Genomic DNA, 25,205 nt, shown 5'->3' with positions numbered 1-25,205 from the left:
TCATCGGTGTCAGGAGCCTGACCAGAGGAAGGCAAGAGACTTCATCCAATATTACACTTCTTTTTCATCCTTTTAGATGTGCATGGACACATGGGATTTTTCTTGAGTTTCCTGGGGTGCTGAGAATGTAATTCACAGCCACACACAGGGCCAAGAGTCTGATTCAGACACAGCCTTTACAAAGCACTTTACCTAAAAGGCACAGATTGGGCCTCTTCCTTTCCGTTTGAAACTGTTTTCTGGAGGATTCCCAAAGGAGTGCCCTAAGGCAAACACCTCCCTGACATTCAGGGGAACAGAACAATAGGGAGGAAAGAAGCCTGGAGAAAAACTTTTCTTTAATTGAACACTGTGGCACTGACAGCTCCTAATCATGCAACTTGGGTGGCTATCTATGCAAGCAGGGATTCTCCAGAGAGATCCTTACCAGTCATGCTAATTTTTACTTTTCTGAGATGCTTGGCATTCCCGTCAGCAATCCAGTCCATGGCCTTGTCACAGAGCTTGAAGGTGGTACCCATCTTGTTCACAAAAACACGAACCCATTCAGAGAGTGGCCAAAATTCTGGAAGAATACAGGTACTTGGGATCTTGGTAGGTGTTTCCCATCTGCAAGACAAGCAGCAGTCCATTCATCAATTGGCCTTGAGGAGTCCTGCAAAGATTTCCACTAGACAGGACACATTCACGGCTGCATTCTTCTCTCTACTCTCTTTAACCACAAACCCAGTGGGATCCACTGACTCTATAGAATAAAGACTCACTAGTTAACAGTCCATTTCAAACCAACAAACAACAACAACAACAAACACGTTTTTCCTACATGATCTCAGAACATGAGACAAAATGCCAAATTGAAACACACACCCACTAAGACACACAAACCACCCCTGTATTTGGTCTGCATCTATCCACTCTGACCTCTGACTGGTGGGTGAAAATTTGTTCCCCAGCAGTGGCCGGTCCTGTCTCAGCTCTGGTCTCCCTGGCCATCTCTGTGTAGTTGTCAGGAGCCAGCAATGAGCCAACACTTCTTTCTCAGGAAAGGCCCCTGTTCAGACCATTCAAGGCATTTGGCTACCCACACATCACCAGGTGCCAAGAAAGAATGACTCTGGCCTTGGTACAGAAAAAACAAGGGAGCCCACTGGGACTGGAATTGCCTCTGGGTGCCTCGCCTCCTGGATCCCACGTTCAGAGAGTTCCATCACCAAGGAAGTGAGGTGAGGTCACTTCCTTCAGGGAAGTGAATGAGGTCACTGCCTTGGCAACCACTTTGTCCTAACAGTTGTTTCCAAGGGTCCCATGAGAGGGAGGCTGCCCCACCTTCCTGTGACATTTTCACAAGTCATAAAGGTCTATATACCCTAGGAGCCCGGGATCAGCAACCCACCCAGGCCTGATTGTGTCCATCTTCCCTGCATTGAGAAGAGAGAGGCTGATTCAGCCACATCCCTTCATCCTCACTGGGTTGTTGGCCATGGAAGATGACTTTAGACCTCACAGGTCCTACCTAGCTGCCTACATTGGCTCCAGGGATCATTTCTGCATCTACCTTTGAGCTTCTCAGCAGCTGGAGGATTCCCTACATACCTGTATGGCAAGATCAACTCAGGACCTGCTGTTATATGAAAATAGATTGAGGGAACAGGGTCTGCTTCAGGGTCATATCAGGTTCGATTTGGCTTAGGAGTCATTCTGCTGGATGAATACGGGGATTGGGCAACTGGGATATTTATAAGAATGGAAGGTGAAAACTAGGTAAGAGCTGAAGCACACAAGGGTGTTGGGCCCTTGATTTGGATACATAGTTTTGAATTATGTTCTGCAGAGGTGAATCCTCTAAATCCATATACAATGGCATAAGATCTTGTACCTGGGACCACTGAATGTGAAAGAGAACTTCCAGTGATATTGAGATAGTAGACAGGATTCCAGTGTAGGGTAAGGAAGAAGAGTGAGTTTAGGATTTGGGCAAAAGGCCCTTTTTGCAATCGAATGAATTTCTATTAGAGTGTAAATGGGAATGTCAGCACACATGAAGAGTCAGTCACAACAAGGCACTTGGGGAAATAGATATCAATTGGGATGTTAGGAGATCGGGCAAAGTACAAAATGAGTGATAAGATCAGGGATATTTTCAACAGGGGGGTGGTTGAATACACTATCCTAGGAAGAAACAAGTGTACGCTCACCATAGGATTGAATATTGAAAACAATAGGCAAAGCGGACTTAGATGATTTTAGTAATCCATGCTCTCATTAAAATCAGGCTTTGGAAGAATCATAAGGTGAGTGTGAGTTTTGCATTTGGTGTCCAGAAGATGATGTGATGAAAGGAATTCAGGGAGGAGGTGACATGTGTATTTCTTCCACCATTTCTGGGAGCATGTTTTCAAACCCTGTCTAATTTAGAGTTTGGGGATAAAAATAGGTGCACCCTGGGTTTACGTATATAGAGATGATGCATGAATAGACCATAGGGTGAATAAAAAATATAACTGGTTACTATTTGAAATAATGGATTGAATTGATATTTTAAAAAATACATGAAATCTGGTATTCAGATAAACATTCAATCCAAGTAGGTGTACGTCTAGTGGTAATATTAGGGTTACTAATTACACCAAACTATGAGTTTTGCTTCGAAAATGATGATGGAATTCAAAAGTAATGTTTTATAAAAGAAATCTCATGAAAAAGCAAGTAAAGCAACATGGAGAAATACATGGGTTCTGATACAGGGAGTGAATGTAAGTGAATCATATGCATGTCAATTTGTGAATATTGGATGAAATGATACATCCTATGATACGAAGAAATAGGAATTTAACAATTTTGAATGAAAATTTACTTCAAAACACACATCACGTCCCGTATGAATAGACTTTCATTGATGTTAAACTGGGTCACTTACTGAAGAAATATTAGGGTTAGTACTCAATATTCACTGAAGTTCATTTTGAGAATTCAGAAATGAATATGTATGTCAAGAAAATGTATATTTCTGAGAAATATCTTGTGAAAAGTTGATTATAAATCCACCCAGATGGACATTAAAGAATCAAGGTAGTATAAGTATTGACACAGAGATTCAATATTTCAAAGGGCAAAATGAAAAACGAGTCTAAGATATATGTGAACACGTGCCACATAACAATCTTCCACTGTCATCCACCACAATGCCTTGACATTACTATCACCCCAAATAAGACACAATGAGAGGAGAAGAGGAACAAAATCTGTGAATACATATCTGGAATTGGAAATTCTGAGGAGCTCACAAACTTGGGTGTGGCACAAGAGATCCCAATGGTAGGGGACAGGGTAAACATTCCACAAACATGGAACTTTGCTGGCCTAATGACTTCTTGACTATCTGCCTCTGACATTTGTGCACTAGAAATATAGCTTTGTGCTTTAGCTTCCTTTGCAGTGAGACCAGGAAAGCTTGGTCTCAGTCTATGTGAACAGGAGGACATGGTTTCCTATTTCCCAATACGAACAGGAGGCAGCAGAGCTGAATCCTCTCTTTGTAGGTAACTGTGGCCATTGGGGTATGAGTGTCTCCCTGGGGGCATTGTGAAGCCTTTGGCTCACAGTCCAGTTTTAATGGCATTTCTTGCAGCTTCCCTGGAAATTTGGTGTTTGTTTTTGAAATACATAAAGGTCAACCGGGACACAGTGCTGGAGGGAGCTCTGTCACGTGGGGTGAGTCAGGGTGTGACGGAAAAAACACAAACTGGGCTGCTACCCCAGATATCTTTCCCACTTGAGCGTAGCAACTTGATTCTGAGCATCGCACCAGATCCTCTCCCCACAACAACATGCCTTTACATTTTAGGGTCTGCTGGCTGCACCTTGTCAGTCACATGTCATTTGGATACCAATGACAGAACCACAGGGGCTCACCACAGATGTTGGTCACACACCTGCACTCCATTGCTCCAGACCCAGTTCCCTGCTGGCTCCTACTCACTGACATCTCTGTTCTTCACCATGGTCATGAATTCCACTCAGTCAAAAACGGCAATGGCGGGTTCAGTCATGATGAGCAACAGGAGATCTAAAGGTTCTCCAGGGATTTCTGGTCATGGGATTCTCAAAACCTTCATGTTATTGGCCTAGCCATATCTCAAGAATGAAGAATTTGGCACTGTGGGTTTTGATTCATTCACGAGCCATTAAGGGTTGAGGAATCTTCTTTCAGTAAAAGCTCTGGAGATCGCATGCAGGCAAGGCTTTTCACGGAGTGGCGAAAGGTCACAGGAATCCAGGCCCATTGGGGGTCTAAAATATGAGGTTCATGTGAGTTTTGGCTCTCAACTATAGCTGAAAAGGCTTTAACAGCAAAATCATGTGAAATCCTGGCTGAGATTCCCAGTGCTGTGGAGGAAGCCACCCTCGGCCTAGATCTCAGTTTCCAAGGGCTCCTCTAATGCCTGGCCTTGTAAAATCCCAACTCGATTCATGGCAAGAGTTCTCTGAGATCAGTTCCAGAACTGAGTCTCTAATGGCATCACACCAGAGTTCAAGCTGAGGTGGACCCACTCATCTTTTCCAACCACCACACAAAAGACCACTATTCTAAGAAAAACACTCCCACATGTCCCTCCTCTTCTTCCATACAGATACTCATCATAACATTCTGGCTGGGGGTTTCCATAGGGGGAGCAGTCTAAGATGGTGTGCAAAGTAAGGTCTCATGCCCATCATGTGCCAAATGTCATGGTGGCCTGGACACCCTTCCCGAGAAACAGGATAGATAAAATGGGCCTGTAGTTAATACTGCTCTGCTTCTCAAATTCGAGGCCTCCTGCCTGCCAGGGGTAGATTCTTTATGTGTACTGGACTCATGAAAACACCCAAACACCTGTGTGCTAGTTACTGGATGGCTTGCAACAACTCATTTGACCCAGAGGATCCCTGTTCTTACTTCATCGGTGTCAGGAGCCTGACCAGAGGAAGGCAAGAGACTTCATCCAATATTACACTTCTTTTTCATCCTTTTAGATGTGCATGGACACATGGGATTTTTCTTGAGTTTCCTGGGGTGCTGAGAATGTAATTCACAGCCACACACAGGGCCAAGAGTCTGATTCAGACACAGCCTTTACAAAGCACTTTACCTAAAAGGCACAGATTGGGCCTCTTCCTTTCCGTTTGAAACTGTTTTCTGGAGGATTCCCAAAGGAGTGCCCTAAGGCAAACACCTCCCTGACATTCAGGGGAACAGAACAATAGGGAGGAAAGAAGCCTGGAGAAAAACTTTTCTTTAATTGAACACTGTGGCACTGACAGCTCCTAATCATGCAACTTGGGTGGCTATCTATGCAAGCAGGGATTCTCCAGAGAGATCCTTACCAGTCATGCTAATTTTTACTTTTCTGAGATGCTTGGCATTCCCGTCAGCAATCCAGTCCATGGCCTTGTCACAGAGCTTGAAGGTGGTACCCATCTTGTTCACAAAAACACGAACCCATTCAGAGAGTGGCCAAAATTCTGGAAGAATACAGGTACTTGGGATCTTGGTAGGTGTTTCCCATCTGCAAGACAAGCAGCAGTCCATTCATCAATTGGCCTTGAGGAGTCCTGCAAAGATTTCCACTAGACAGGACACATTCACGGCTGCATTCTTCTCTCTACTCTCTTTAACCACAAACCCAGTGGGATCCACTGACTCTATAGAATAAAGACTCACTAGTTAACAGTCCATTTCAAACCAACAAACAACAACAACAACAAACACGTTTTTCCTACATGATCTCAGAACATGAGACAAAATGCCAAATTGAAACACACACCCACTAAGACACACAAACCACCCCTGTATTTGGTCTGCATCTATCCACTCTGACCTCTGACTGGTGGGTGAAAATTTGTTCCCCAGCAGTGGCCGGTCCTGTCTCAGCTCTGGTCTCCCTGGCCATCTCTGTGTAGTTGTCAGGAGCCAGCAATGAGCCAACACTTCTTTCTCAGGAAAGGCCCCTGTTCAGACCATTCAAGGCATTTGGCTACCCACACATCACCAGGTGCCAAGAAAGAATGACTCTGGCCTTGGTACAGAAAAAACAAGGGAGCCCACTGGGACTGGAATTGCCTCTGGGTGCCTCGCCTCCTGGATCCCACGTTCAGAGAGTTCCATCACCAAGGAAGTGAGGTGAGGTCACTTCCTTCAGGGAAGTGAATGAGGTCACTGCCTTGGCAACCACTTTGTCCTAACAGTTGTTTCCAAGGGTCCCATGAGAGGGAGGCTGCCCCACCTTCCTGTGACATTTTCACAAGTCATAAAGGTCTATATACCCTAGGAGCCCGGGATCAGCAACCCACCCAGGCCTGATTGTGTCCATCTTCCCTGCATTGAGAAGAGAGAGGCTGATTCAGCCACATCCCTTCATCCTCACTGGGTTGTTGGCCATGGAAGATGACTTTAGACCTCACAGGTCCTACCTAGCTGCCTACATTGGCTCCAGGGATCATTTCTGCATCTACCTTTGAGCTTCTCAGCAGCTGGAGGATTCCCTACATACCTGTATGGCAAGATCAACTCAGGACCTGCTGTTATATGAAAATAGATTGAGGGAACAGGGTCTGCTTCAGGGTCATATCAGGTTCGATTTGGCTTAGGAGTCATTCTGCTGGATGAATACGGGGATTGGGCAACTGGGATATTTATAAGAATGGAAGGTGAAAACTAGGTAAGAGCTGAAGCACACAAGGGTGTTGGGCCCTTGATTTGGATACATAGTTTTGAATTATGTTCTGCAGAGGTGAATCCTCTAAATCCATATACAATGGCATAAGATCTTGTACCTGGGACCACTGAATGTGAAAGAGAACTTCCAGTGATATTGAGATAGTAGACAGGATTCCAGTGTAGGGTAAGGAAGAAGAGTGAGTTTAGGATTTGGGCAAAAGGCCCTTTTTGCAATCGAATGAATTTCTATTAGAGTGTAAATGGGAATGTCAGCACACATGAAGAGTCAGTCACAACAAGGCACTTGGGGAAATAGATATCAATTGGGATGTTAGGAGATCGGGCAAAGTACAAAATGAGTGATAAGATCAGGGATATTTTCAACAGGGGGGTGGTTGAATACACTATCCTAGGAAGAAACAAGTGTACGCTCACCATAGGATTGAATATTGAAAACAATAGGCAAAGCGGACTTAGATGATTTTAGTAATCCATGCTCTCATTAAAATCAGGCTTTGGAAGAATCATAAGGTGAGTGTGAGTTTTGCATTTGGTGTCCAGAAGATGATGTGATGAAAGGAATTCAGGGAGGAGGTGACATGTGTATTTCTTCCACCATTTCTGGGAGCATGTTTTCAAACCCTGTCTAATTTAGAGTTTGGGGATAAAAATAGGTGCACCCTGGGTTTACGTATATAGAGATGATGCATGAATAGACCATAGGGTGAATAAAAAATATAACTGGTTACTATTTGAAATAATGGATTGAATTGATATTTTAAAAAATACATGAAATCTGGTATTCAGATAAACATTCAATCCAAGTAGGTGTACGTCTAGTGGTAATATTAGGGTTACTAATTACACCAAACTATGAGTTTTGCTTCGAAAATGATGATGGAATTCAAAAGTAATGTTTTATAAAAGAAATCTCATGAAAAAGCAAGTAAAGCAACATGGAGAAATACATGGGTTCTGATACAGGGAGTGAATGTAAGTGAATCATATGCATGTCAATTTGTGAATATTGGATGAAATGATACATCCTATGATACGAAGAAATAGGAATTTAACAATTTTGAATGAAAATTTACTTCAAAACACACATCACGTCCCGTATGAATAGACTTTCATTGATGTTAAACTGGGTCACTTACTGAAGAAATATTAGGGTTAGTACTCAATATTCACTGAAGTTCATTTTGAGAATTCAGAAATGAATATGTATGTCAAGAAAATGTATATTTCTGAGAAATATCTTGTGAAAAGTTGATTATAAATCCACCCAGATGGACATTAAAGAATCAAGGTAGTATAAGTATTGACACAGAGATTCAATATTTCAAAGGGCAAAATGAAAAACGAGTCTAAGATATATGTGAACACGTGCCACATAACAATCTTCCACTGTCATCCACCACAATGCCTTGACATTACTATCACCCCAAATAAGACACAATGAGAGGAGAAGAGGAACAAAATCTGTGAATACATATCTGGAATTGGAAATTCTGAGGAGCTCACAAACTTGGGTGTGGCACAAGAGATCCCAATGGTAGGGGACAGGGTAAACATTCCACAAACATGGAACTTTGCTGGCCTAATGACTTCTTGACTATCTGCCTCTGACATTTGTGCACTAGAAATATAGCTTTGTGCTTTAGCTTCCTTTGCAGTGAGACCAGGAAAGCTTGGTCTTAGTCTATGTGAACAGGAGGACATGGTTTCCTATTTCCCAATACGAACAGGAGGCAGCAGAGCTGAATCCTCTCTTTGTAGGTAACTGTGGCCATTGGGGTATGAGTGTCTCCCTGGGGGCATTGTGAAGCCTTTGGCTCACAGTCCAGTTTTAATGGCATTTCTTGCAGCTTCCCTGGAAATTTGGTGTTTGTTTTTGAAATACATAAAGGTCAACCGGGACACAGTGCTGGAGGGAGCTCTGTCACGTGGGGAGAGTCAGGGTGTGACGGAAAAAACACAAACTGGGCTGCTACCCCAGATATCTTTCCCACTTGAGCGTAGCAACTTGATTCTGAGCATCGCACCAGATCCTCTCCCCACAACAACATGCCTTTACATTTTAGGGTCTGCTGGCTGCACCTTGTCAGTCACATGTCATTTGGATACCAATGACAGAACCACAGGGGCTCACCACAGATGTTGGTCACACACCTGCACTCCATTGCTCCAGACCCAGTTCCCTGCTGGCTCCTACTCACTGACATCTCTGTTCTTCACCATGGTCATGAATTCCACTCAGTCAAAAACGGCAATGGCGGGTTCAGTCATGATGAGCAACAGGAGATCTAAAGGTTCTCCAGGGATTTCTGGTCATGGGATTCTCAAAACCTTCATGTTATTGGCCTAGCCATATCTCAAGAATGAAGAAGTTGGCACTGTGGGTTTTGATTCATTCACGAGCCATTAAGGGTTGAGGAATCTCCTTTCAGTAAAAGCTCTGGAGATCGCATGCAGGCAAGGCTTTTCACGGAGTGGCGAAAGGTCACAGGAATCCAGGCCCATTGGGGGTCTAAAATATGAGGTTCATGTGAGTTTTGGCTCTCAACTATAGCTGAAAAGGCTTTAACAGCAAAATCATGTGAAATCCTGGCTGAGATTCCCAGTGCTGTGGAGGAAGCCACCCTCGGCCTAGATCTCAGTTTCCAAGGGCTCCTCTAATGCCTGGCCTTGTAAAATCCCAACTCGATTCATGGCAAGAGTTCTCTGAGATCAGTTCCAGAACTGAGTCTCTAATGGCATCACACCAGAGTTCAAGCTGAGGTGGACCCACTCATCTTTTCCAACCACCACACAAAAGACCACTATTCTAAGAAAAACACTCCCACATGTCCCTCCTCTTCTTCCATACAGATACTCATCATAACATTCTGGCTGGGGGTTTCCATAGGGGGAGCAGTCTAAGATGGTGTGCAAAGTAAGGTCTCATGCCCATCATGTGCCAAATGTCATGGTGGCCTGGACACCCTTCCCGAGAAACAGGATAGATAAAATGGGCCTGTAGTTAATACTGCTCTGCTTCTCAAATTCGAGGCCTCCTGCCTGCCAGGGGTAGATTCTTTATGTGTACTGGACTCATGAAAACACCCAAACACCTGTGTGCTAGTTACTGGATGGCTTGCAACAACTCATTTGACCCAGAGGATCCCTGTTCTTACTTCATCGGTGTCAGGAGCCTGACCAGAGGAAGGCAAGAGACTTCATCCAATATTACACTTCTTTTTCATCCTTTTAGATGTGCATGGACACATGGGATTTTTCTTGAGTTTCCTGGGGTGCTGAGAATGTAATTCACGGCCACACACAGGGCCAAGAGTCTGATTCAGACACAGCCTTTACAAAGCACTTTACCTAAAAGGCACAGATTGGGCCTCTTCCTTTCCGTTTGAAACTGTTTTCTGGAGGATTCCCAAAGGAGTGCCCTAAGGCAAACACCTCCCTGACATTCAGGGGAACAGAACAATAGGGAGGAAAGAAGCCTGGAGAAAAACTTTTCTTTAATTGAACACTGTGGCACTGACAGCTCCTAATCATGCAACTTGGGTGGCTATCTATGCAAGCAGGGATTCTCCAGAGAGATCCTTACCAGTCATGCTAATTTTTACTTTTCTGAGATGCTTGGCATTCCCGTCAGCAATCCAGTCCATGGCCTTGTCACAGAGCTTGAAGGTGGTACCCATCTTGTTCACAAAAACACGAACCCCTTCAGAGAGTGGCCAAAATTCTGGAAGAATACAGGTACTTGGGATCTTGGTAGGTGTTTCCCATCTGCAAGACAAGCAGCAGTCCATTCATCAATTGGCCTTGAGGAGTCCTGCAAAGATTTCCACTAGACAGGACACATTCACGGCTGCATTCTTCTCTCTACTCTCTTTAACCACAAACCCAGTGGGATCCACTGACTCTATAGAATAAAGACTCACTAGTTAACAGTCCATTTCAAACCAACAAACAACAACAACAACAAACACGTTTTTCCTACATGATCTCAGAACATGAGACAAAATGCCAAATTGAAACACACACCCACTAAGACACACAAACCACCCCTATATTTGGTCTGCATCTATCCACTCTGACCTCTGACTGGTGGGTGAAAATTTGTTCCCCAGCAGTGGCCGGTCCTGTCTCAGCTCTGGTCTCCCTGGCCATCTCTGTGTAGTTGTCAGGAGCCAGCAATGAGCCAACACTTCTTTCTCAGGAAAGGCCCCTGTTCAGACCATTCAAGGCATTTGGCTACCCACACATCACCAGGTGCCAAGAAAGAATGACTCTGGCCTTGGTACAGAAAAAACAAGGGAGCCCACTGGGACTGGAATTGCCTCTGGGTGCCTCGCCTCCTGGATCCCACGTTCAGAGAGTTCCATCACCCAGGAAGTGAGGTGAGGTCACTTCCTTCAGGGAAGTGAATGAGGTCACTGCCTTGGCAACCACTTTGTCCTAACAGTTGTTTCCAAGGGTCCCATGAGAGGGAGGCTGCCCCACCTTCCTGTGACATTTTCACAAGTCATAAAGGTCTATATACCCTAGGAGCCCGGGATCAGCAACCCACCCAGGCCTGATTGTGTCCATCTTCCCTGCATTGAGAAGAGAGAGGCTGATTCAGCCACATCCCTTCATCCTCACTGGGTTGTTGGCCATGGAAGATGACTTTAGACCTCACAGGTCCTACCTAGCTGCCTACATTGGCTCCAGGGATCATTTCTGCATCTACCTTTGAGCTTCTCAGCAGCTGGAGGATTCCCTACATACCTGTATGGCAAGATCAACTCAGGACCTGCTGTTATATGAAAATAGATTGAGGGAACAGGGTCTGCTTCAGGGTCATATCAGGTTCGATTTGGCTTAGGAGTCATTCTGCTGGATGAATACGGGGATTGGGCAACTGGGATATTTATAAGAATGGAAGGTGAAAACTAGGTAAGAGCTGAAGCACACAAGGGTGTTGGGCCCTTGATTTGGATACATAGTTTTGAATTATGTTCTGCAGAGGTGAATCCTCTAAATCCATATACAATGGCATAAGATCTTGTACCTGGGACCACTGAATGTGAAAGAGAACTTCCAGTGATATTGAGATAGTAGACAGGATTCCAGTGTAGGGTAAGGAAGAAGAGTGAGTTTAGGATTTGGGCAAAAGGCCCTTTTTGCAATCGAATGAATTTCTATTAGAGTGTAAATGGGAATGTCAGCACACATGAAGAGTCAGTCACAACAAGGCACTTGGGGAAATAGATATCAATTGGGATGTTAGGAGATCGGGCAAAGTACAAAATGAGTGATAAGATCAGGGATATTTTCAACAGGGGGGTGGTTGAATACACTATCCTAGGAAGAAACAAGTGTACGCTCACCATAGGATTGAATATTGAAAACAATAGGCAAAGCGGACTTAGATGATTTTAGTAATCAATGCTCTCATTAAAATCAGGCTTTGGAAGAATCATAAGGTGAGTGTGAGTTTTGCATTTGGTGTCCAGAAGATGATGTGATGAAAGGAATTCAGGGAGGAGGTGACATGTGTATTTCTTCCACCATTTCTGGGAGCATGTTTTCAAACCCTGTCTAATTTAGAGTTTGGGGATAAAAATAGGTGCACCCTGGGTTTACGTATATAGAGATGATGCATGAATAGACCATAGGGTGAATAAAAAATATAACTGGTTACTATTTGAAATAATGGATTGAATTGATATTTTAAAAAATACATGAAATCTGGTATTCAGATAAACATTCAATCCAAGTAGGTGTACGTCTAGTGGTAATATTAGGGTTACTAATTACACCAAACTATGAGTTTTGCTTCGAAAATGATGATGGAATTCAAAAGTAATGTTTTATAAAAGAAATCTCATGAAAAAGCAAGTAAAGCAACATGGAGAAATACATGGGTTCTGATACAGGGAGTGAATGTAAGTGAATCATATGCATGTCAATTTGTGAATATTGGATGAAATGATACATCCTATGATACGAAGAAATAGGAATTTAACAATTTTGAATGAAAATTTACTTCAAAACACACATCACGTCCCGTATGAATAGACTTTCATTGATGTTAAACTGGGTCACTTACTGAAGAAATATTAGGGTTAGTACTCAATATTCACTGAAGTTCATTTTGAGAATTCAGAAATGAATATGTATGTCAAGAAAATGTATATTTCTGAGAAATATCTTGTGAAAAGTTGATTATAAATCCACCCAGATGGACATTAAAGAATCAAGGTAGTATAAGTATTGACACAGAGATTCAATATTTCAAAGGGCAAAATGAAAAACGAGTCTAAGATATATGTGAACACGTGCCACATAACAATCTTCCACTGTCATCCACCACAATGCCTTGACATTACTATCACCCCAAATAAGACACAATGAGAGGAGAAGAGGAACAAAATCTGTGAATACATATCTGGAATTGGAAATTCTGAGGAGCTCACAAACTTGGGTGTGGCACAAGAGATCCCAATGGTAGGGGACAGGGTAAACATTCCACAAACATGGAACTTTGCTGGCCTAATGACTTCTTGACTATCTGCCTCTGACATTTGTGCACTAGAAATATAGCTTTGTGCTTTAGCTTCCTTTGCAGTGAGACCAGGAAAGCTTGGTCTCAGTCTATGTGAACAGGAGGACATGGTTTCCTATTTCCCAATACGAACAGGAGGCAGCAGAGCTGAATCCTCTCTTTGTAGGTAACTGTGGCCATTGGGGTATGAGTGTCTCCCTGGGGGGATTGTGAAGCCTTTGGCTCACAGTCCAGTTTTAATGGCATTTCTTGCAGCTTCCCTGGAAATTTGGTGTTTGTTTTTGAAATACATAAAGGTCAACCGGGACACAGTGCTGGAGGGAGCTCTGTCACGTGGGGTGAGTCAGGGTGTGACGGAAAAAACACAAACTGGGCTGCTACCCCAGATATCTTTCCCACTTGAGCGTAGCAACTTGATTCTGAGCATCGCACCAGATCCTCTCCCCACAACAACATGCCTTTACATTTTAGGGTCTGCTGGCTGCACCTTGTCAGTCACATGTCATTTGGATACCAATGACAGAACCACAGGGGCTCACCACAGATGTTGGTCACACACCTGCACTCCATTTCTCCAGACCCAGTTCCCTGCTGGCTCCTACTCACTGACATCTCTGTTCTTCACCATGGTCATGAATTCCACTCAGTCAAAAACGGCAATGGCGGGTTCAGTCATGATGAGCAACAGGAGATCTAAAGGTTCTCCAGGGATTTCTGGTCATGGGATTCTCAAAACCTTCATGTTATTGGCCTAGCCATATCTCAAGAATGAAGAAGTTGGCACTGTGGGTTTTGATTCATTCACGAGCCATTAAGGGTTGAGGAATCTCCTTTCAGTAAAAGCTCTGGAGATCGCATGCAGGCAAGGCTTTTCACGGAGTGGCGAAAGGTCACAGGAATCCAGGCCCATTGGGGGTCTAAAATATGAGGTTCATGTGAGTTTTGGCTCTCAACTATAGCTGAAAAGGCTTTAACAGCAAAATCATGTGAAATCCTGGCTGAGATTCCCAGTGCTGTGGAGGAAGCCACCCTCGGCCTAGATCTCAGTTTCCAAGGGCTCCTCTAATGCCTGGCCTTGTAAAATCCCAACTCGATTCATGGCAAGAGTTCTCTGAGATCAGTTCCAGAACTGAGTCTCTAATGGCATCACACCAGAGTTCAAGCTGAGGTGGACCCACTCATCTTTTCCAACCACCACACAAAAGACCACTATTCTAAGAAAAACACTCCCACATGTCCCTCCTCTTCTTCCATACAGATACTCATCATAACATTCTGGCTGGGGGTTTCCATAGGGGGAGCAGTCTAAGATGGTGTGCAAAGTAAGGTCTCATGCCCATCATGTGCCAAATGTCATGGTGGCCTGGACACCCTTCCCGAGAAACAGGATAGATAAAATGGGCCTGTAGTTAATACTGCTCTGCTTCTCAAATTCGAGGCCTCCTGCCTGCCAGGGGTAGATTCTTTATGTGTACTGGACTCATGAAAACACCCAAACACCTGTGTGCTAGTTACTGGATGGCTTGCAACAACTCATTTGACCCAGAGGATCCCTGTTCTTACTTCATCGGTGTCAGGAGCCTGACCAGAGGAAGGCAAGAGACTTCATCCAATATTACACTTCTTTTTCATCCTTTTAGATGTGCATGGACACATGGGATTTTTCTTGAGTTTCCTGGGGTGCTGAGAATGTAATTCACAGCCACACACAGGGCCAAGAGTCTGATTCAGACACAGCCTTTACAAAGCACTTTACCTAAAAGGCACAGATTGGGCCTCTTCCTTTCCGTTTGAAACTGTTTTCTGGAGGATTCCCAAAGGAGTGCCCTAAGGCAAACACCTCCCTGACATTCAGGGGAACAGAACAATAGGGAGGAAAGAAGCCTGGAGAAAAACTTTTCTTTATTTGAACACTGTGGCACTGACAGCTCCTAATCATGCAACTTGGGTGGCTATCTATGCAAGCAGGGATTCTCCAGAGAGATCCTTACCAGTCATGCTAATTTTTACTTTTCTGAGATGCTTGGCATTCCCGTCAGCAATCCAGTCCATGGCCTTGTCACAGAGCTTGAAGGTGGTACCCATCTTGTTCACAAAAACACGAACCCCTTCAGAGCGTGGCCAAAATTCTGGAAGAATACAGGTACTTGGGATCTTGGTAGGTGTTTCCCATCTGCAAGACAAGCAGCAGTCCATTCATCAATTGGCCTTGAGGAGTCCTGCAAAGATTTCCACTAGACAGGACACATTCACGGCTGCATTCTTCTCTCTACTCTCTTTAACCACAAACCCAGTGGGATCCACTGACTCTATAGAATAAAGACTCACTAGTTAACAGTCCATTTCAAACCAACAAACAACAACAACAACAAACACGTTTTTCCTACATGATCTCAGAACATGAGACAAAATGCCAAATTGAAACACACACCCACTAAGACACACAAACCACCCCTATATTTGGTCTGCATCTATCCACTCTGACCTCTGACTGGTGGGTGAAAATTTGTTCCCCAGCAGTGGCCGGTCCTGTCTCAGCTCTGGTCTCCCTGGCCATCTCTGTGTAGTTGTCAGGAGCCAGCAATGAGCCAAAACTTCTTTCTCAGGAAAGGCCCCTGTTCAGACCATTCAAGGCATTTGGCTACCCACACATCACCAGGTGCCAAGAAAGAATGACTCTGGCCTTGGTACAGAAAAAACAAGGGAGCCCACTGGGACTGGAATTGCCTCTGGGTGCCTCGCCTCCTGGATCCCACGTTCAGAGAGTTCCATCACCCAGGAAGTGAGGTGAGGTCACTTCCTTCAGGGAAGTGAATGAGGTCACTGCCTTGGCAACCACTTTGTCCTAACAGTTGTTTCCAAGGGTCCCATGAGAGGGAGGCTGCCCCACCTTCCTGTGACATTTTCACAAGTCATAAAGGTCTATATACCCTAGGAGCCCGGGATCAGCAACCCACCCAGGCCTGATTGTGTCCATCTTCCCTGCATTGAGAAGAGAGAGGCTGATTCAGCCACATCCCTTCATCCTCACTGGGTTGTTGGCCATGGAAGATGACTTTAGACCTCACAGGTCCTACCTAGCTGCCTACATTGGCTCCAGGGATCATTTCTGCATCTACCTTTGAGCTTCTCAGCAGCTGGAGGATTCCCTACATACCTGTATGGCAAGATCAACTCAGGACCTGCTGTTATATGAAAATAGATTGAGGGAACAGGGTCTGCTTCAGGGTCATATCAGGTTCGATTTGGCTTAGGAGTCATTCTGCTGGATGAATACGGGGATTGGGCAACTGGGATATTTATAAGAATGGAAGGTGAAAACTAGGTAAGAGCTGAAGCACACAAGGGTGTTGGGCCCTTGATTTGGATACATAGTTTTGAATTATGTTCTGCAGAGGTGAATCCTCTAAATCCATATACAATGGCATAAGATCTTGTACCTGGGACCACTGAATGTGAAAGAGAACTTCCAGTGATATTGAGATAGTAGACAGGATTCCAGTGTAGGGTAAGGAAGAAGAGTGAGTTTAGGATTTGGGCAAAAGGCCCTTTTTGCAATCGAATGAATTTCTATTAGAGTGTAAATGGGAATGTCAGCACACATGAAGAGTCAGTCACAACAAGGCACTTGGGGAAATAGATATCAATTGGGATGTTAGGAGATCGGGCAAAGTACAAAATGAGTGATAAGATCAGGGATATTTTCAACAGGGGGGTGGTTGAATACACTATCCTAGGAAGAAACAAGTGTACGCTCACCATAGGATTGAATATTGAAAACAATAGGCAAAGCGGACTTAGATGATTTTAGTAATCAATGCTCTCATTAAAATCAGGCTTTGGAAGAATCATAAGGTGAGTGTGAGTTTTGCATTTGGTGTCCAGAAGATGATGTGATGAAAGGAATTCAGGGAGGAGGTGACATGTGTATTTCTTCCACCATTTCTGGGAGCATGTTTTCAAACCCTGTCATTTAGAGTTTGGGGATAAAAATAGGTGCACCCTGGGTTTACGTATATAGAGATGATGCATGAATAGACCATAGGGTGAATAAAAAATATAACTGGTTACTATTTTAAATAATGGATTGAATTGATATTTTAAAAAATACATGAAATCTGGTATTCAGATAAACATTCAATCCAAGTAGGTGTACGTCTAGTGGTAATATTAGGGTTACTAATTACACCAAACTATGAGTTTTGCTTCGAAAATGATGATGGAATTCAAAAGTAATGTTTTATAAAAGAAATCTCATGAAAAAGCAAGTAAAGCAACATGGAGAAATACATGGGTTCTGATACAGGGAGTGAATGTAAGTGAATCATATGCATGTCAATTTGTGAATATTGGATGAAATGATACATCCTATGATACGAAGAAATAGGAATTTAACAATTTTGAATGAAAATTTACTTCAAAACACACATCACGTCCCGTATGAATAGACTTTCATTGATGTTAAACTGGGTCACTTACTGAAGAAATATTAGGGTTAGTACTCAATATTCACTGAAGTTCATTTTGAGAATTCAGAAATGAATATGTATGTCAAGAAAATGTATATTTCTGAGAAATATCTTGTGAAAAGTTGATTATAAATCCACCCACATGGACATTAAAGAATCAAGGTAGTATAAGTATTGACACAGAGATTCAATATTTCAAAGGGCAAAATGAAAAACGAGTCTAAGATATATGCGAACACGTGCCACATAACAATCTTCCACTGTCATCCACCACGATGCCTTGACATTACTATCACCCCAAATAAGACACAATGAGAGGAGAAGAGGAACAAAATCTGTGAATACATATCTGGAATTGGAAATTCTGAGGAGCTCACAAACTTGGGTGTGGCACAAGAGATCCCAATGGTAGGGGACAGGGTAAACATTCCACAAACATGGAACTTTGCTGGCCTAATGACTTCTTGACTATCTGCCTCTAACATTTGTGCACTAGAAATATAGCTTTGTGCTTTAGCTCCCTTTGCAGTGAGACCAGGAAAGCTTGGTCTCAGTCTATGTGAACAGGAGGACATGGTTTCCTATTTCCCAATACGAACAGGAGGCAGCAGAGCTGAATCCTCTCTTTATAGGTAACTGTGGCCATTGGGGTATGAGTGTCTCCCTGGGGGGATTGTGAAGCCTTTGGCTCACAGTCCAGTTTTAATGGCATTTCTTGCAGCTTCCCTGGAAATTTGGTGTTTGTTTTTGAAATACATAAAGGTCAACCGGGACACAGTGCTGGAGGGAGCTCTGTCACGTGGGGTGAGTCAGGGTGTGACGGAAAAAACACAAACTGGGCTGCTACCCCAGATATCTTTCCCACTTGAGCGTAGCAACTTGATTCTGAGCATCGCACCAGATCCTCTCCCCACAACAACATGCCTTTACATTTTAGGGTCTGCTGGCTGCACCTTGTCAGTCACATGTCATTTGGATACCAATGACAGAACCACAGGGGCTCACCACAGATGTTGGTCACACACCTGCACTCCATTGCTCCAGACCCAGTTCCCTGCTGGCTCCTACTCACTGACATCTCTGTTCTTCACCATGGTCATGAATTCCACTCAGTCAAAAACGGCAATGGCGGGTTCAGTCATGATGAGCAACAGGAGATCTAAAGGTTCTCCAGGGATTTCTGGTCATGGGATTCTCAAAACCTTCATGTTATTGGCCTAGCCATATTTCAAGAATGAAGAAGTTGGCACTGTGGGTTTTGATTCATTCACGAGCCATTAAGGGTTGAGGAATCTCCTTTCAGTAAAAGCTCTGGAGATCGCATGCAGGCAAGGCTTTTCACGGAGTGGCGAAAGGTCACAGGAATCCAGGCCCATTGGGGGTCTAAATTATGAGGTTCATGTGAGTTTTGGCTCTCAACTATAGCTGAAAAGGCTTTAACAGCAAAATCATGTGAAATCCTGGCTGAGATTCCCAGTGCTGTGGAGGAAGCCACCCTCGGCCTAGATCTCAGTTTCCAAGGGCTCCTCTAATGCCTGGCCTTGTAAAATCCCAACTCGATTCATGGCAAGAGTTCTCTGAGATCAGTTCCAGAACTGAGTCTCTAATGGCATCACACCAGAGTTCAAGCTGAGGTGGACCCACTCATCTTTTCCAACCACCACACAAAAGACCACTATTCTAACAAAAACACTCAGACATGGCCCTCCTCTTCTTCCATACAGATACTCATCATAACATTCTGGCTGGGGGTTTCCATAGGGGGAGCAGTCTAAGATGGTGTGCAAAGTAAGGTCTCATGCCCATCATGTGCCAAATGTCATGGTGGCCTGGACACCCTTCCCGAGAAACAGGATAGATAAAATGGGCCTGTAGTTAATACTGCTCTGCTTCTCAAATTCGAGGCCTCCTGCCTGCCAGGGGTAGATTCTTTATGTGTACTGGACTCATGAAAACACCCAAACACCTGTGTGCTAGTTACTGGATGGCTTGCAACAACTCATTTGACCCAGAGGATCCCTGTTCTTACTTCATCGGTGTCAGGAGCCTGACCAGAGGAAGGCAAGAGACTTCATCCAATATTACACTTCTTTTTCATCCTTTTAGATGTGCATGGACACATGGGATTTTTCTTGAGTTTCCTGGGGTGCTGAGAATGTAATTCACAGCCACACACAGGGCCAAGAGTCTGATTCAGACACAGCCTTTACAAAGCACTTTACCTAAAAGGCACAGATTGGGCCTCTTCATTTCCGTTTGAAACTGTTTTCTGGAGGATTCCCAAAGGAGTGCCCTAAGGCAAACACCTCCCTGACATTCAGGGGAACAGAACAATAGGGAGGAAAGAAGCCTGGAGAAAAACTTTTCTTTAATTGAACACTGTGGCACTGACAGCTCCTAATCATGCAACTTGGGTGGCTATCTATGCAAGCAGGGATTCTCCAGAGAGATCCTTACCAGTCATGCTAATTTTTACTTTTCTGAGATGCTTGGCATTCCCGTCAGCAATCCAGTCCATGGCCTTGTCACAGAGCTTGAAGGTGGTACCCATCTTGTTCACAAAAACACGAACCCCTTCAGAGAGTGGCCAAAATTCTGGAAGAATACAGGAACTTGGGATCTTGGTAGGTGTTTCCCATCTGCAAGACAAGCAGAAGTCCATTCATCAATTGGCCTTGAGGAGTCCTGCAAAGATTTCCACTGGACAGGACACATTCACGGCTGCATTCTTCTTTCTACTCTCTTTAACCACAAACCCAGTGGGATCCACTGACTCTATAGAAAGACTCACTAGTTAACAGTCCATTTCAAACCAACAAACAACAACAACAACAAACATGTTTTTCCTACATGATCTCAGAACATGAGACAAAATGCCAAATTGAAACACACACCCACTAAGACACACAAACCACCCCTGTATTTGGTCTGCATCTATCCACTCTGACCTCTGACTGGTGGGTGAAAATTTGTTCCCCAGCAGTGGCCTGTCCTGTCTCAGCTCTGGTCTCCCTGGCCATCTCTGTGTAGTTGTCAGGAGCCAGCAATGAGCCAACACTTCTTTCTCAGGAAAGGCCCCTGTTCAGACCATTCAAGGCATTTGGCTACCCACACATCACCAGGTGCCAAGAAAGAATGACTCTGGCCTTGGTACAGAAAAAACAAGGGAGCCCACTGGGACTGGAATTGCCTCTGGGTGCCTCGCCTCCTGGATCCCACGTTCAGAGAGTTCCATCACCAAGGAAGTGAGGTGAGGTCACTTCCTTCAGGGAAGTGAATGAGGTCACTGCCTTGGCAACCACTTTGTCCTAACAGTTGTTTCCAAGGGTCCCATGAGAGGGAGGCTGCCCCACCTTCCTGTGACATTTTCACAAGTCATAAAGGTCTATATACCCTAGGAGCCCGGGATCAGCAACCCACCCAGGCCTGATTGTGTCCATCTTCCCTGCATTGAGAAGAGAGAGGCTGATTCAGCCACATCCCTTCATCCTCACTGGGTTGTTGGCCATGGAAGATGACTTTAGACCTCACAGGTCCTACCTAGCTGCCTACATTGGCTCCAGGGATCATTTCTGCATCTACCTTTGAGCTTCTCAGCAGCTGGAGGATTCCCTACATACCTGTATGGCAAGATCAACTCAGGACCTGCTGTTATATGAAAATAGATTGAGGGAACAGGATCTGCTTCAGGGTCATATCAGGTTCGATTTGGCTTAGGAGTCATTCTGCTGGATGAATACGGGGATTGGGCAACTGGGATATTTATAAGAATGGAAGGTGAAAACTAGGTAAGAGCTGAAGCACACAAGGGTGTTGGGCCCTTGATTTGGATACATAGTTTTGAATTATGTTCTGCAGAGGTGAATCCTCTAAATCCATATACATTGGCATAAGATCTTGTACCTGGGACCACTGAATGTGAAAGAGAACTTCCAGTGATATTGAGATAGTAGACAGGATTCCAGTGTACGGTAAGGAAGAAGAGTGAGTTTAGGATTTGGGCAAAAGGCCCTTTTTGCAATCGAATGAATTTCTATTAGAGTGTAAATGGGAATGTCAGCACACATGAAGAGTCAGTCACAACAAGGCACTTGGGGAAATAGATATCAATTGGGATGTTAGGAGATCGGGCAAAGTACAAAATGAGTGATAAGATCAGGGATATTTTCAACAGGGCGTTGGTTGAATACACTATCCTAGGAAGAAACAAGTGTACGCTCACCATAGGATTGAATATTGAAAACAATAGGCAAAGCGGACTTAGATGATTTTAGTAATCCATGCTCTCATTAAAATCAGGCTTTGGAAGAATCATAAGGTGAGTGTGAGTTTTGCATTTGGTGTCCAGAAGATGATGTGATGAAAGGAATTCAGGGAGGAGGTGACATGTGTATTTCTTCCACCATTTCTGGGAGCATGTTTTCAAACCCTGTCTAATTTAGAGTTTGGGGATAAAAATAGGTGCACCCTGGGTTTACGTATATAGAGATGATGCATGAATAGACCATAGGGTGAATAAAAAGTATAACTGGTTACTATTTGAAATAATGGATTGAATTGATATTTTAAAAAATACATGAAATCTGGTATTCAGATAAACATTCAATCCAAGTAGGTGTACGTCTAGTGGTAATATTAGGGTTACTAATTACACCAAACTATGAGTTTTGCTTCGAAAATGATGATGGAATTCAAAAGTAATGTTTTATAAAAGAAATCTCACGAAAAAGCAAGTAAAGCAACATGGAGAAATACATGGGTTCTGATACAGGGAGTGAATGTAAGTGAATCATATGCATGTCAATTTGTGAATATTGGATGAAATGATACATCCTATGATACGAAGAAATAGGAATTTAACAATTTTGAATGAAAATTTACTTCAAAACACACATCACGTCCCGTATGAATAGACTTTCATTGATGTTAAACTGGGTCACTTACTGAAGAAATATTAGGGTTAGTACTCAATATTCACTGAAGTTCATTTTGAGAATTCAGAAATGAATATGTATGTCAATAAAATGTATATTTCTGAGAAATATCTTGTGAAAAGTGGATTATAAATCCACCCAGATGGACATTAAAGAATCAAGGTAGTATAAGTATTGACACAGAGATTCAATATTTCAAAGGGCAAAATGAAAAACGAGTCTAAGATATATGTGAACACGTGCCACATAACAATCTTCCACTGTCATCCACCACAATGCCTTGACATTACTATCACCCCAAATAAGACACAATGAGAGGAGAAGAGGAACAAAATCTGTGAATACATATCTGGAATTGGAAATTCTGAGGAGCTCACAAACTTGGGTGTGGCACAAGAGATCCCAATGGTAGGGGACAGGGTAAACATTCCACAAACATGGAACTTTGCTGGCCTAATGACTTCTTGACTATCTGCCTCTGACATTTGTGCACTAGAAATATAGCTTTGTGCTTTAGCTTCCTTTGCAGTGAGACCAGGAAAGCTTGGTCTCAGTCTCTGTGAACAGGAGGACATGGTTTCCTATTTCCCAATACGAACAGGAGGCAGCAGAGCTGAATCCTCTCTTTGTAGGTAACTGTGGCCATTGGGGTATGAGTGTCTCCCTGGGGGGATTGTGAAGCCTTTGGCTCACAGTCCAGTTTTAATGGCATTTCTTGCAGCTTCCCTGGAAATTTGGTGTTTGTTTTTGAAATACATAAAGGTCAACCGGGACACAGTGCTGGAGGGAGCTCTGTCACGTGGGGTGAGTCAGGGTGTGACAGAAAAAACACAAACTGGGCTGCTACCCCAGATATCTTTCCCACTTGAGCGTAGCAACTTGATTCTGAGCATCGCACCAGATCCTCTCCCCACAACAACATGCCTTTACATTTTAGGGTCTGCTGGCTGCACCTTGTTAGTCACATGTCATTTGGATACCAATGACAGATCCACAGGGGCTCACCACAGATGTTGGTCACACACCTGCACTCCATTGCTCCAGACCCAGTTCCCTGCTGGCTCCTACTCACTGACATCTCTGTTCTTCTCCATGGTCATGAATTCCACTCAGTCAAAAACGGCAATGGCGGGTTCAGTCATGATGAGCAACAGGAGATCTAAAGGTTCTCCAGGGATTTCTGGTCATGGGATTCTCAAAACCTTCACGTTATTGGCCTAGCCATATTTCAAGAATGAAGAAGTTGGCACTGTGGGTTTTTTTCAACTGGCCTTGAGGAGTCCTGCAAAGATTTCCACTAGACAGGACACATTCACGGCTGCATTCTTCTCTCTACTCTCTTTAACCACAAACCCAGTGGGATCCACTGACATAGAAAGACTCACTAGTTAACAGTCCATTTAAAACCAACAAACAACAACAACAACAACAACAAACACGTTTTTCCTACATGATCTCAGAACATGAGACAAAATGCCAAATTGAAACACACACCCACTAAGACACACAAAACACCCCTGTATTTGGTCTGCATCTATCCACTCTGACCTCTGACTGGTGGGTGAAAATTTTTTCCCCAGCAGTGGCCGGTCCCGTCTCAGCTCTGGTCTCCTTGGCCATCTCTGTGTAGTTGTCAGGAGCCAGCAATGAGCCAACACTTCTTTCTCAGGAAAGGCCCCTGTTCAGACCATTCAAGGCATTTGGCTACCCACACATCACCAGGTGCCAAGAAAGAATGACTCTGGCCTTGGTACAGAAAACAACAAGGGAGCCCACTGGGACTGGAATTGCCTCTGGCTGCCTCGCCTCCTGGATCCCACGTTCAGAGAGTTCCATCACCAAGGAAGTGAGGTGAGGTCACTTCCTTCAGGGAAGTGAATGAGGTCACTGCCTTGGCAACCACTTTGTCCTAACAGTTGTTTCCAAGGGTCCCAGGAGAGGGAGGCTGCCCCACCTTCCTGTGACATTTTCACAAGTCATAAAGGTCTATATACCCTAGGAGCCCGGGATCAGCAACCCACCCAGGCCTGATTGTGTCCATCTTCCCTGCATTGAGAAGAGAGAGGCTGATTCAGCCACATCCCTTCATGCTCACTGGGTTGTTGGCCATGGAAGATGACTTTAGACCTCACAGGTCCTACCTAGCTGCCTACATTGGCTCCAGGGATCATTTCTGCATCTACCTTTGAGCTTCTCAGCAGCTGGACGATTCCCTACATTCCTGTATGGCAAGATCAACTCAGGACCTGCTGTTATGTGAAAATAGATTGAGGGAACAGAGTCTGCTTCAGGGTCATATCAGGTTCGATTTGGCTTAGGAGTCATTCTGCTGGATGAATACGGGGATTGGGCAACTGGGATATTTATAAGAATGGAAGTTGAAAACTAGGTAAGAGCTGAAGCACACAAGGGTGTTGGGCCCTTGATTTGGATACATAGTTTTGAATTATGTTCTGCAGAGGTGAATCCTCTAAATCCATGTACAATGGCATAAGATCTTGTACCTGGGACCACTGAATGTGAAAGAGAACTTCCAGTGATATTGAGATAGTAGA

Source organism: Urocitellus parryii, chromosome 16, assembly GCF_045843805.1.
Source record: "Urocitellus parryii isolate mUroPar1 chromosome 16, mUroPar1.hap1, whole genome shotgun sequence".
Lineage (NCBI taxonomy): Eukaryota > Metazoa > Chordata > Mammalia > Rodentia > Sciuridae > Urocitellus > Urocitellus parryii.
Note: the sequence above shows the minus strand (reverse complement) of the source record.